Source organism: Theobroma cacao, chromosome 2 (assembly GCF_053813885.1).
Source record: "Theobroma cacao isolate CCN51 chromosome 2, ASM5381388v1, whole genome shotgun sequence".
In the NCBI taxonomy this organism is placed as follows: domain Eukaryota; kingdom Viridiplantae; phylum Streptophyta; class Magnoliopsida; order Malvales; family Malvaceae; genus Theobroma; species Theobroma cacao.
Genome location: NC_142640.1, coordinates 40,068,437 through 40,084,096, shown reverse-complemented (window position 1 = coordinate 40,084,096; position 15,660 = coordinate 40,068,437). Strand labels below are relative to the sequence as shown.

Here is a 15,660-nt window from a genome sequence, read left to right as displayed (position 1 = left end):
ATTTCTACGTCACTATTGATTCGTATACGCGTACAATTATTCCTAATTGCCAATCCTATACTTTGTTCGACGCGCTCCCACAACAACTTTCCAAACAACAATTTGAATCCAATATATTTAGTGCATCAATTCCACTTCTCTCTCTCTCATTCTATTATAAATCCACTCACCTAATTCACATCTTAATATATTTTTTTACTATAATTAATTGCATCATTCGTTTACGTAATTCTTTAGATTATTAACACCGGTAATTTATTTATGGTATTAAATGCCTATTTCAGCCTTTTAAACAACTTCAATTTACTTCATATCACTAACTAACCTGTCACGACCTGGTACTCCCCTCGAGCCCATGACAACCGCCGCGGTACCCCGATAGACACTCATTTCTTGAAATGCCAACTGGGACGCCGCAAGGCTTAATATCAGTATCTTATTTTCCTTGTGAGTAACCATTGCCGAAAATCATGTTTTAGAAGATTTTAAGTTGTTTCCAACTCAAAACAAATAAAATAATAATTTCTGTCTCTTAGGGGTATTTTAGTTATTTTTTCCTAAAAATTTCGAAACTGACTAAAATATAATATACGAGTACAAAACATATAATTCATAATCAAAAGAGAGTTTTAAAGTCTAAAATCTTCATTTAAAATGAAATTTCGATTATTTGGATATAATAAGAAAATAAAAAAAATGTTAAGTAAAATATTTTATTTTCTTATAAAACAATATTTTTAGAGTTATACGTAAATAATTTTTATAGCATAAAAGTTCAATAAATTCATACATACTGTAATACAGTAAGCCAAAATATTTAATTTAATTTACAATAATAAGTGGGACCCCGAATAAACAAAAGTAAAGAGGACTATAAACCCATAGTTTGAAGAATGCAAACCCAACGGTGGTCCTCGATGAGATCAACTATCTACAATCTAATCTGAGCCTGAAATGGAGGGAAAGGAGGGTGGTGAGATTATAAAATTCCAGTAAGTAAACAAACATCATTCAAAAGATCTAAAGTCCGAGTAAAAGGAGACTATTAAAACATTTCATCCAAATAAGTTTTTCATAACATAAGTATTCATTTCATTTAAATAGTCAACATGGCTTACGAGTATTTTAAAATAAAACTTGGCTCCTGCAATAATCATTCTCGGAGATACCTTGGCCGAGGCATCTTACCGAGTTCACCAAGGCTGTAAAAATTCGTATACACGAAAATATATTTTTAGTTTAAAAAACATAGCCGTTCCTTGGCGTTAGCGGAGTTCATCGTCACGAGGTGGTTCGACGTGACGTGGACTCAAACCATACCTCAAGAGATACCCTACGCACCTCTTCGACTGAGGTACATATTTATATCCGGATTTCATGCCCTTCTAATAGGCTGGTCCACAAAATTCACCCATTGCAGCAAGCTAAACCCACCATATAATAAAATTTTAATAGCATGACAGGGCTAATATAATACTACCTAGCCTGCAAGGGTAAAATAAAACAATTTATACAATTCATAAAACACAACCCAACTAGTCATGCCAACACAATAACAATATAACATAAGCCATCAATTTCCAATCATAAATTTACAACATACCAGTGGTCTCCAATTACTTTATTTTCAAAATCGTTATTTCGTTTCAAGACAATTTATAAAATCTTTTCATTTAAACACATTTTTGTTTATAAAACCTAAAATTAGCCATTTAACTCATTTTCATAAAATTTCACCAAAATCGAGTTAAAACATACTTCAGATAATTAAAATGATAATAAGGTTACTCACAATGTCTAGAGGGGGGATTTTCGAAATACTCAGACTACTGGTCCTCGGGTACAATTCTCTTATCTTTATTAGAGGACTCACCACCTTGACACAATACAAAATCGAGAAATTCACCACATTGGTACTAAATTGAAATTAAATTAATTTATACTACTAATGCATGATATGGAATGCAAAATGTCCGATTAATCGCTTAAATGTAATATTTGACCTAAGTCACACTATACTCGGTCTAATCGACTAAAATCTCTAATTTAACTCCAAATCAATTCTTGTCACTTTCTACACTCCAATTATACCTAAATTACCTCCGTGATTGTGAATGAGATTCAATTTATCAGTCCTGGGTCAATAATCACACATGTTTATACATTGAGCAAAAATTCAGATTTTCACACAAAAATTTCCCATTTAATTTCTAGCCTCACCAAACTTCAAATATCACCAAAATATCATAAAATACCATCAATTTCAGCCTCAATATTCTCCCTAGAAAACTTGGCCTCTTATGGGTAATGGGAGAAAATCAATTTTGTTTCTAAATATGCTAAACTAATTAAACACTAACATAACTTAGAATCAAATCAATCCAACTTCATTCTCTCTCCATACCCATTTGGTCAGCCATAAATTCACCATGAAAACATGAAATTTAATCATAGAAAATAAGGAGAAATGCATGGGAAAGGTAGATCACAAGTCAAAATCAAGAAATGTTACCTTTGATTGTTTGATTCCTTGAAATCCCACACTTTTTCTTCAATTTTTCCACCTAGGTTTTGTGTTTTTCCTTTCCTCTATTTGTTCTTACTATGGCCAGCCACATGAAAAGAAAATGGGATAAATATGGGCTGATTTTTATGGAAAATAATAAAATATCCTTACTTGACACATGTCACATGCTTATTAGTCCATTTTTCTTTTTTTTTTATACTTTAATAATTATGCTTCCATTCTCCACCACATGATTAGTCAAAGGTCAAAATGAGGATAAGGAAAGACCATGTGCTGGACAAGTGTCCTGGTGGTGGAAAATTACGATTTTGCCCATGAGGTGGTAAAATTACCATTTTACCCTTATGCTCCGAAAAATATCGAGATTATAATTTTTCACTTCACAACCTAAAATTATACTCCAATAAGTCAAATGTGATCAATCTTGATCAAAAACTTCTTCCAATATTCTAATTTTATCCTCAGGTGCAAAATTACCATTTTATCCCTAGATAGTGAAATTTCGATTTGACTTCAAATTAATCCTCGAACTCCGAATCACCATTTTAAGTCATTCCTTGACTATAAAATTTTGAATTTCACCCTAAAATCTATATTCGATCTAATTCGAGGCTTAAATCAACTTTGTTGTACCTCTAAGTACAATACCGACTTTTGTAAATTTTTCGGGACTCTTCTAGCATGCTTGCATGCTATCCATCACATGTATGTCATGACAAATATTTTATAAGGTCGGGCTTTACATAACTAATGTACAATTAAATAAAATAAGCTAGTCTCCATATAGTCCAATTTCAAAATAAGCTATGGAGAAGAGTAAACAATTTTACCCAATTAAGCTAGGTTGGCCCAAGTCTCCACTTTTCTTCCTTTGGTGTTTTTGGACTCTTTTATGATTTCTCCTCAACTTATTTCTATTGGGCCATGCCCATTTTTCTTTCTTGTTGGGCCATGCCCATTTTCCTTTCTTGTTGGGTCATGCCCATTTTCCTTCCTTATTACTTTCTTTTCTTTTCTTTCTTTCTTTCTTCCACCGTCCAGCAGCCCTTGTTGTCTTTCTTTCTTTTTTCTTCACATGCACAAACTGTCCTAATTTCTTCCTTTCTCTCTCTCTCACCACCGGCCACACTTTCTTGCCTTTTATCCTTCAATTTTTTAGCAACTAAAGCTGCTCATATTGGCTTCAAAATCAGCAGCTAAGATGCTCTGTTTTTCCTCAAAAATTCAGTAGCTAAGCTGCACTTTTTCCTCCAAAAATTAGCAGCCAAAACAACAACAATTAACCACCAAAACAACACCTTACAACCTTCAAATTCTACTACAAAAATATGCACTTTTTAGCCTCCAAAACCAGCAGCGAAGCTGCACTTTTTGGCCTCCAAAATTAGCAGAAAAATATCTTTTTTCAGCCTCCAAAATCATCCCTTAAATGGCTCTCTTTTCTTTCTTAAATGGTGTCAAAATCGACCCCTCAACTCAACTCTCCCTCCTCTCACTTTCTTTCTCACGCTCGGCTTTCTCTTTGTTTTTCTTTCTCTCGACTCCTTCTTTCTTCCTTTGTATTTTGTTTCTCTTTTACTCTCCTTCACAACCGACCTCTCTTCTTCTGTGTCTTCTTTACTTAGCTTACTCAATTATATATATATATATATATATATATATATATATATATATATATATATTATTCTTTCTTGAATGTTCCACATAGTTCCAACATGACCGGCCCCTCCAAAATTTTTTTTCTTCCTTCACCTTTTTGCTCTACATGGACGGCCCCCTCCAATTAACCAAGTAAAGAGTCTTCGACTCTTTTATTGACCACATAGGCGGCTACCCGTGTTGGTATTCTAATATATATATTTTTTATATACTATTATTACTTTACTATATATTCATTTTATTTCTCTCATTAATTCCACTACATATTCTTTTGTCACGATCCGGAACCTCCTTTGGGCACATGACAACCGTTGCGACGTCTCGATTTACACTCATTGCCCGGAATGCCAATCGGAACCCCGCAAGGCTTACATATCAGTTTCTTGCCTTTTCTGCGAGTAATCGTTTTTAAACATTCTGTTTTAAACAATTACTAGTCGTTTCCGGCTCAAGTAAATCAAATGACAAAAATATAGCATTTTTATATAAAATAATATTTATAGAAACACGTGTAAGTAAAATAAATTCATACATACAATAATTTACAAAGTTATAATGTACAATAATAATTACAATGACAAGTGGCCCATGAATATACCAAGTACTGGTGATAGTAACCTACTGTCTGTGACGTAGAGATGTCAACTAGAATCCTCGACAAAATAGGGTATCTACAAGCTACCACAGACCTGAAATGTTTGGAAAGGAGGTGGGTAAGATTTTGCAATCCCAATGAGTAAACAGACATTATCATAAATATCTAAAGGCGAGTAACATGGAGGCAAGTTTAAACACAAATTACAAATCATTTCATAAGGTTTTTAATTTATTCCTTAAACCCTAAAATATTTGTAATTTACCAAAATAGTTGTTAAGGCTTATGACTTTTATTAAAACAAGGCTCAAGCCAAAACTAATCCTCGGGGTTCCATTAAAACAAGGCATCTAACCGAGTCCGCCAAGGTAGTTATGATATTTACATATGAAACACATTTTTATTTTTAAAACAAGCCATTCCTTGGCGTTGGCCGAGTTACACATATACGTGGGGGTTCGACGTGAAGTGAGCTCTAATACTACCCCGGGAGTTACCCTCCTAGCCTCTACAACCGGAGTAATTATGTAACCGGGTTTACCGTGCCCCTCTAATAGGCAGTCCACAGAAACCCGTCACTGCAGTGACTAAACCTACCAATTTTAATAAAATTTCGACAGTATAACGTGGCTTTTATTTATTTACCCAGCCTGCATAGTAAAAACAGCGTACATAAATTTTCAATGCAATTTATCAAATATAGCCACATATACTCATATTTCATAAGCCATTCATAGGAAAATATATATTTCAAAATAATTGGCAGCCTCCAATTACTCAATTTCATAATCAACACAATATATTTTTATTTGTCACATTTATTTCTAAAACATCAAAAATCCCATTTTAATCTCGTTTTCATTTCATAAAATACATAAAGAGCATTTAAAAATAAACTCTAGATAATTTACAATAATAATAGGTTTACTCATTGTTTGTACAAACTAAATGCTTCCTAGGTGCCCCGATCACTGTTCGTCGGGTACGACTTCCTTACCTTTACTGGAAGGCTCTCTTCCTAGACATATTGCAAAAATTACACAATTCACCACATTGATGCTAAATCACTATATAATTGACTTAAATCCTATACTAATGCATGGTATGAAATGCAATAGCCTAAAACGGCTTAAACGCGGTATTAACTTATTTTTGGTACTTTACTCGATAAATTGCTAACGTGCTCCATTTTAGCTCTAAATTGTCCCATTTTCTCTCCAACATTTCTAACCATTAAATATCAGCCAATAACTCACTAAAATCACCAAAATCAGCTCACTTTCCTCCTTGAAAAATTCAGCAAAAAATAGGACATTAATTCTGTAAGTCTTTCACTTTGTTTTTCTATCACATTTAACCATTTTTCATTATTTTCTCTTCATTTCTCTTAGAATAAAAATCAGTTCATCATCATTGTACATCATTGAACATTCAACCAAGGGTGGGTATTGTGAAAATTTCATGCTTTCTTACCCAATTTGATTTCTATACACATTTAACTAACTAAAACTATCAATTTAACTAAAAATCAAAACATAAAAATTTCAAATTCCTCCCTCTTGAATTTCATCCAGCCCTTGATATCACTTTTGATCTCTCTCCTCAAGCATGCTAAATGGAAACAAAGGCATAAGAAAGGTAGAAATCAAGCTAAAGTCGAAAAATCTTACCGTTAGACGCGTAAAAGGTCGAAAAACGCGATTTTCCCTTTGAATTTTCTAGTTTTCCTTGTTTTTCTCTTTTCTTCCTTTCCTCTCTATTTTCTCTCTTGTTCTTTCCTTATGGCCAGCCAGCACTTAATATGGGGTTTAAATGGGCTGCCTTTTCATTAAAATAATATTAAATCATTAAAAAGTGCCATGTGTCACTTTCCCAATGGCCCGTTTTAAAAATTTCATCCATTTGTTTCCAAATTTTCACCATACACTTGTCCCACATATCCATAGCTTAGATAAAATTCTCAGACTTATCCAAAGTCTTGGTGGAGTAATTTTTGAAATTTACACTTTTGCCCTCGTAAAAGTAAAAAATTACATTTTTGCCCAAAAAACTGAAAAATTGTCCATAGACATATTTTTCATCCCTTATACTCATACCATTCCCAAATTTGTCAAATTTTTTCTAAATTCTCTCAAAATCTCAAAGTTTGTCCGCGGGTGGTAAAATTACGATTTTACCCTTGAACATCAAAATTTTCAATTTTACCCCAAATGAACTCTCGAACTCCGAACAATCATTTTTAGTCATTCCTGAACTGTAAAATATTAAATTTCATCCTACGATTCCTATTTGAACTAGTTTGAGGTTAAATCAACTCAAGTGTACCGTTAGGTACAATACCGAGTTTTGTCTATTCTTAGGACTTTCCTAGCGTAATAACATGCTACTCAGTGCATGTATGTCCTGACATGTGTTTATAAGGTCGAGTTTTACAATTTTACCCCCCTAAAAATAAAATTTTGACCTCACAATTTCACTTACCATATTCGACAAATAGATACGGGTATTGGTTCCTCATCTGATGCTCTACTTCCCATGTCATTTCCTCTATTCGAGCACTTTTTCACAACACTTTGACCATTGAAATACTCTTGTTCCTCAGTACTTGATCCTTTCGATCCAAGATACTCACAAGTTGCACCTCGAACTTCAAATCGTCATGCAACTCGATCGGAGGTGCTTCGAGGATGTGAGAGGGATCTGGTACATATTTCTTAAGCATGGAGACATGAAAAACGTTGTGGATCCGATCTAACTCCGAAGGTAGTTCTAACCGATAAGCCACTGGTCCAATTCTCTCAATGATTCAGAATGGTCCAATATACCTCGGGTTAAGCTTTCCCCCATTCGCAAATTGAATCACACCTTTCCACGAAGAAACCTTAAGAAAAACTCTATCATCGATCTCAAACTCCAAGTCTTTTCTCCGTTTATCTGCATAGCTCTTCTGCCTATCCTGGGCTACCTTCAGGCTTTCTCGTATAATTTTGATCTTGTCATTAGTTAGATCGATCAATTCCACACTAACTAACTTTCTTTCACCCACTTCATCCCAATAAAGTGGAGTACGACATTTCCTTCCATATAAAGCTTCGTACGGTGCCATACCAATGCTAGACTGGAAGCTATTGTTGTAAGCAAATTCCATTAACAGCAAGTGTCTATCCTAACTCCCAAGAAAATCCATGACACAAGCTCTCAACATATCCTCCATAGTCTGGATAGTCCTCTCTGACTGACCATCCGTTTGTGGTTGAAAAGTAGTGCTAAATTTCAATTTGGTTCTGAGAGCTTCTTGAAATTTCGGTCAGACTCGAGAAGTGAATCGAGGATCTCGGTCTAACACTATAGAAACGGGAACTCCATGTAGCCTCACAATCTCATCTATATAGAGCTGAGCCAGCTTCTCAATAGAGTATGTACTATGGATTGCTAAAAAGTGAGCGGACTTAGTCAATCGACCTACGATCACCCAAATCGCATCCTTTCCCCTCTGTGTCCGCGGTAGTCTCAAAACAAAATCCATAGTTGCATGCTCCTATTTTCACTCGGGAATAGTTAAAGACTGAAGTGTACCTGTTGGCTTCTGATGCTCCGCCTTAACTTGCTGACATACGAGACACCTTGCTACGAATTTTGCTACGTCTCGCTTCATACCTAGCCACCAATAATTCTCCTTGATAGTCCTATACATCTTGGTGCTTCCGGGATGTAATGCATAGGCAGATGAATGAGCTTCTTCCATGATCGCCTGTCTCAACTGGTTTCCCTCAAGAACACAAACTCGGTCTCTAAACATCAAGACGTTATCCTCTCCGAATCTAAACTCACTAACTCCCTCATCGGTCAATTTTTGAATTTTTTTTCTTAACTCTTCATCAGACCTCTAAATGTCCTTGATCTGATTTAGTAACGAAGGTTGCACAATGAAGCTTGCCAATAAGGATCCATCTTACCATTTCTTAACTGGACCCCAAGAGATTTCATATCTAATAATGCTGAAAAATAACAACTCTGAAGTGTGGCTAAAGACGATGAAAACTTACGACTTAAGGCATCAGCTACAACGTTCACCTTTCCCGGATGATAGTCTATCACCAAGTCATAATCTTTTATCAACTCCAACCATCGCCTTTGCCTCAAATTAAGCTCATTCTGAGTGAGCAAATATTTTAAACTCTTGTGATTCGTAAATACCCGACAATGCTCACCATATGTCAAGCCCGACCTTATAAAATACTTTCCATGTCATTCATATGATTGACAATATGCTTGCATACTTGGAAAGCCTTGAAAGAAAAATCGTTAAAAGACGACAATGCACCAAATGGTACAATTAAGTTAATTTAAGTCTCGAACTAGATCAAATAGAGAATTTAAAATGAAATTAAGAATATTAAAGTCCCAGAATGGTTTAATATGGTGATTTGGAGTTCGAGGATCAATTTGAAGTCAAACTAGAATTTTTACTGTCCAAGGGCAAAATGGTCATTTGCCACCCAAGGACACAATGGGAATTTTTAGAAAAGAAATTTTTTAGCCCCATTTGACTTATTGGAGTATGATTTGAGTATTGGAGTATAATTTGAGGGTTTGGCAGTGAAAAAGTTTAATTCCAGTGATTTCTAGAGTGTAGGGGCAAAATCGTAATTTTGCCACCCGCGAACAAAATTTGAGATTTTGAGAGAATTTAGATCAAATTTGACAAATTGGAGAATGGTATGAGTATAAGGGATAAAAAATATGTCTATGGGCAATTTTTCAATTTTTGGGGCAAAAATGTAATTTTTGACTTTTACGGGGGTAAAAGTGTAAATTTTAAAAATTACTCCACCAAGACTTTGGATAAGTCTGAGAATTTTACCTAAGCTATGGATATGTGGGACAAGTGTATGGTGAAAATTTGGAAACAAATGGATGGCTAGAATTTAAGGAATTAATAAAACATTAAAAAATGAATAAAATAATATTATATTATTTTAGCCTTTAAAAAGGTAAAAATTCCGGAATTCTCATCTTCTTCAGCTGTCCAAACCAGGGGAGAAAAGGGGAAAAAAAAAAACAAGAATCCTACCTGAAAAATTTGGGGAAAATCAAGAGAAATCAAGAAATCAAGCATTAAAAAGGTAAATTTCATTGATTTTCCTTGTGATTTTCACTACCCATGCATTTTTTTCTCATTTTCATGCAAAATTAGAAAGTGGGTATGGACACCCATGCTGGCCAAACCTCCATGGATGAGTTTTGAGCTTGATTTTTGGTTGATTGTAATTGAATTAAGTGATTTTAGTTAAGTTATATTAAAATATAGCAAAAATAAGCTAGAAATATAATTTTTTCCCATTGAAACCCATTATGCTGAATTTTCTAGGGGAATATTGGCTGCTGATCTTGATGGTTATTTGAGGAATTATGATGAATAATGATGAATTATGAGCCTAGAAAAATAATGGAAATTTTCGGAGCAAAAATACAAATTTTTACCCACTAGGGGTATTTTCGTAATTTGTTATCGGGACTGATAATTTGCACCACACTGAGGGACATTAAGTCAATTTGGGTGCAATTGAGGTATAGAAACTGAAAAAAATTAATTTGGAGTTTAAACGGACGCGTATATCAATTTATCGGGTAAAAGACCGAAATAGGCTAACACCGCATTTAGGCAAAAATTTAGACATTTTTGCATTCCATATCAAGCATTAGTAGTCTAAATTAGTTTAATTTCAATTTAGTACCAATGTGGTGAATTTCTCGATTTTGTACTGTGTCAAGGTGGTGAGTCCTCTGATAAAGGCAAGGGAATTGCACCCGAGGACCAATAGTCTGAGTATTTCGAAAATCCTCACTCTAGACACGGTGAGTAACCTTACCATCATTTTAATTATCTAAAGTATGTTTTTATTCGGTTTTGGTGAATTTTATGAAAATGAGTTCAAATGGTAAATTTTTATGTTTTGTAAACAAAATGAGTTTAAATGAAAATATTTTATAAATTGTCTTGAAACGAAATAACGATTTTGAAAATAGAGTAATTGGAGACCACTGATATGTTGTAAATTTAAAATTGAATTAATGGCTTATGTTATTGTATTGGCATGACTGGCTGGGCTGTGTTTTTTATGAATTATATGAATTGCTTTATTTTACCCTTGCAGGCTGGGTAGTAATATATTAGCCCTGTCATGCTGTCAAAATTTTATTGTATGGTGGGTTTGACCTGCTGCAGTGGGCTGGATTCTGTGGACTAGCCTATTAGAGGGGCACGGAATCCTGTTATATTTTTACCTCGGTTGGAGAGGCGAGTAGGGTAACTCCTGAGGTATAACTTTTAGAGTTCACTTCACGCCAAACCACCTCGTGAAGGGGAACTCGGCCAACGTCAAGGAATGGCTATGTTTTCAAAATAAAAACATGACTTTCTAATAGCCTTGGCGGACTCAGTTGGGATAGCCCTCGGCCAAGGTATCCCAAATAACTGAGTATGATAATAATTTTTGGCATGAGCCAAGCTTTTTAAGAAATTCATAAGCCATACTGGTTACTTGCTTTAAATAAATTGATTTCATTTGGTTGAAATAAGTTGAAAGATGATAAATTACAGTTTGATGAAATGTTTTAATAGTCTCCTTTCACTCGACTTTAGATATTTTGAGTGATGTTTGTTTACTCACTGGGATTTTATAATCTCACCACCCTCATTTCCACCCATTTCAGGCTCAGAATAGATTGTAGATAACTGATATCGGCGAGGATTACAGTTGAACTTGCCACATCCAAAGACTGTAGGTTCATTTCTTTTGCTACTTTTGGTCATTCGTGGGCCCACGTGTCACTGTAAATTAAATTCTATCCTTTGGTTATCTGTATTATGGTATGTAAGAATTTACTTTGCTTTTACGATATAAAAATTATTTATACAGTGTTCTTAAAATATCTTTTTATGTGAAAATTGAATATTTTTATTTTATTATAACAGTCATAATTCCATTTTAAACGAATGTTTTAGACATCCAAAATTATTTTTGATCATGAAATATGTGTTTTCCACTTACATACTATATTTTTAGATGATTTTGAGATTTTTGGGATAAATGACGAATATACCCCTGTGAGACGAAAATTATTATTTTATTTGTTTAAGTTGGAAACAGTTTAAAATCTTTTAGAATGTGGTATTTGGAAACAGTTACCCACAAGGGAAATGAGAAGCTGATATTAAAGCCTTGCGGGGTTTCGGTTGACATTCCGGGTAATGAATGTCGATCGAAACATCGCGGCGGTTGTCACGGGCTCGATGGGAGTTCCGGGCCGTGACAATTAAGTTGGTATCAGAGCTGTTGGTTTGAAAGATTAGAGTTTTGGGTTTAAAGTTATTTTAAAGCTGTTTTAAAAATTTACAGTGTCAGTGTGGCCCCGAGTTAAGTTAGGTTAGGTTGAATAAAATACATGCATATGCATATAGAGCCTGAGGTTGCCTAAACTCACTTTGTTCCCTCTTATAGATTATTATGTCTCCTCGACGCAAACAACCACCTTTCACTAGATCAGCTGGGAGGGGAAGAGGTTGTTTTCAACGTCGTCAGTTAGGTGCAATAGAGGAGGAATCGACTGCATCCACCATTCGGGCAGCACCTGCTGCTGAACAAATCGAGACTCCTCCACATCCTCCACCTCCTCTGCCACTTACTAGTATTCTTGCTATGCCTCTTGAGGCAGTTCAAGCATTAGCAGCCTTCTTTACTGCTATTGCTGGCCAGGCTCAGGCTGGTCAAGTTCTTCCTACAGTTCCTCTGGCTGCTCCTTCAGTACCACTATCCCCACCTCCTGTCCCACCACCAGTGCTGGATGTTTCTGATTCTAAGAAGCTTAAAGAGGCTAGGCAACATAGTTGTGTTTCTTTTATGGGTGAGTCGGACGCAACCGTGGCTAAAGAGGTGGTGCGAATGGCTTTAAGAGCCGAGAAGCTTGCGAATGAAAATAAGAGTCTGCGAGCTGAGTTAGCAAAAAGGAGAAGTCTAAGTGTATCTTCTAGTCAGCCACCAAACAGGGGCAAAAACTCCTCTGTTTCAGGAAGTTCACGTAGATGCAGAAATTGTGGGAATTATCATGTTGGGCCGTGCAGAGGGCCTGCACGATGTTTTCATTGTGATAAACTGGGTCACATTAGGAGAGATTGTCCACAGTTAGGACGGGCTACGGTAGCTGCTCCATCTCCACCAGCTCATACGGATATACAGAGGAGAGATTCCTCTGGATTGCAACCGAGACAGGGATGATTTTGACATACCACCAAGGGTAGATTAAATAAGTTGAAATTAGTGCTCTAATAAAGTATGTATGATAGAAAGCTAGTTTGTAAGTTGTAGTTTTCATGCTCATGAAATATATAAAGATTATCAATATATGGACATACATTTGGAGTTGTAATTTACAAGTTTGAAGTATTTAAGATATGATTAAATGGAATTAGCATTAGTTAGGGTACGTAAATCTTTTAATTAATTTCTATGGAGTATCCATGATAGTAGAATGGAGGAACATCGTGCAGTGATGCTATATGGTGAAATCACTATACAATATGGAAAGGGTATTTTCGAGTGGGATTTATTGACTGATGATAAGTGATGAGCAATTTGAGATACATGTAGCTATGAATAAATTTGGAGATCTTTGCTTAAGCAAACTCGTATTAAATGTTATGGTAAAGATATATGAATGCTAGTGGCAAAAAAAAAATTACGTTAAATCAATGTTTTGATTTCACACTTGTGATAGAAAGTTAGTCTTGATAATTGTGGTATAGACTCGAAGGGAAGCCACACGATTGTGAATAATTGAGGTAGTAGCTTTAAAGGTGGAAGAGTTGCTAAGATAAAGTGAATTCAAACCGTTGCAACGCCACAGTACTGACTATCAAACGCTGTCACGTTAAGAACCCCTAATGGCTAGAAAGTAGAGCAAATTGAGAGTGGCATGAAGATGAAACACACGAGTTGAAGAATGGTCATTGGTTTTCATGCTAAGCTTTGTTGTTTGGAGTCTTAAGTGCATTGGGAGGTATTAAGATAAAGATGATGAGTGAAATTGCAAAGTTTTTTTTTTTTTTTTTTGCCTTATATATATTGGCATGTAAGAGAAAGAAAAGTTAGAGAATTTTTGAGATGGCTACATAAAAATAAATTAACATGTGGAGTGTTAAGATGAATAATATGATGACTGAAGTCAAATCTTAAGAAATAAAGAAGACAAGAGATTAAGTCTTGTTAAAGACTAAAGAGGAAGCGAGCGAAAGGTTAGATGAATGTATGAGATACTGATAAGAGATGTCAATAGCAAGTGAGGAAAATGTAAATAAAGATTTCAATAATGATATAGCAAATGAGTTTATATAGAATATTGTTATGAGAATATACTGATCTTGTCTTGACCTTGTTGAAAGGAAAGGATTAGTAACAACACAAGTAAACTAGGTGACATGCTAGAAACCCATGGAGATAAATTGAAGCATGAGTAGTTGGGCATGCCTTTATGGAAATGATATACTTGGTGTATAAAAGAGTAAATAAGTGATTAAGTGTTTCAAGAATGTTTACACGCCCTTGAGAAAGAATTATAAGTTATACATGATGGGCATAAGATGCGTGACTTTGAAACTTGCTAAGGAGCCAAATGGCTAAGTTACGGGTTAAATGATCATATGTTGTGAGACATAAATTTAAAATAAATATCTCTAAGGAAATACTCAAGAGAAGTTCTGCCATGGATCTTGTGAAAGCAAGCACTAAGTTATGTAGTTATAAAAAGGAAGCTATAAGCTGAGTGGTATAAGTATTAACATTAAAAAGTACTTGAAGAGAATTTAGTTTCAAGTCTTGTAATTTCAAGTACAATTTGTTAATTAGTTAAGGAAGAATGATGTTATATTCATATGAAAGAGTGGAATAAAGGATGATAGAAGTTAACCTTGATAATGAAGTCAGATAATGAAACTTTCTTAATATATTATGGGAATTGGAATTCGAAAATGCGTGAGGCATACATGATTCAAATGAATCTGAGTTTTAAGTGACAAATCAATATCGAAATGCAATAAGGATACAATATATAGGAGACATGAAGGATAATCGAGGAATAAGGATGACTTTTAAGAATTGTAGTATTGCATAAGATGCAATGATCAAGTCAAGATAAATTTTTGAGATACCAATGGGATTATAAAACATACATGCATAATAGATTATAATTCAATGGAGATGACATTGTGATGCAATGATATAAAGTACAAGGAAACTTAAGCATATAATTGGAAACGATAAGAAGAGAATATAAGTATATAAATGATGAGGAACTATACACAGGCATGATGAGAATTTGTATGAATTATGAAGCTTATTCTATTGAATCTTGATTGTGGATGGGAATGAATTAAGAGAAATTAGTCTGAAGGCATTTGAAAACAGAGACTCGTATACATAATGAGGAATATAGACATTTGAATGTATATGTATATGTATGTGTGGAGTAGTGATGTACCCAACTAAATGAATAATGGTTTTAGTGGTTCAAGATTTGAACTCAATATATTTGATGAGTTGTATAGATAATGTAACGATTAAGAATCTTATCAGAAGACGATTTATGGTGACCTAAGGAATTTTGGAGAAATAGTTAAGGGAATATAATCTATAGTACGATTAAGCCATATGAGATGGATTAATAGGATTAAGAAGATTGAAATTTCCTAAATGCAAAGTAAACATGAAATAAGTAGAAATAATTAAAGCCATTAATTTTCCTGAACGCTGAGTATATGTACAGGAATGAGTATGGCGTGTTAATGATGTTGTAAACTACACAATAGTGTATGAGGATAGGA

General features: G+C 34.6%; 1 long non-coding RNA gene across 1 annotated transcript; it reads left to right on the top strand.

Annotated features, from left to right (window-relative positions):
- Positions 1 to 9,850: 9,850 nt before the first annotated feature.
- Positions 9,851 to 11,698, top strand: LOC148764270 (uncharacterized). Its single transcript, XR_016024438.1, has 3 exons — positions 9,851 to 9,907; positions 10,557 to 10,640; positions 11,499 to 11,698. It is a non-coding gene; the product is annotated as an uncharacterized LOC148764270 (long non-coding RNA).
- Positions 11,699 to 15,660: the final 3,962 nt, after the last annotated feature.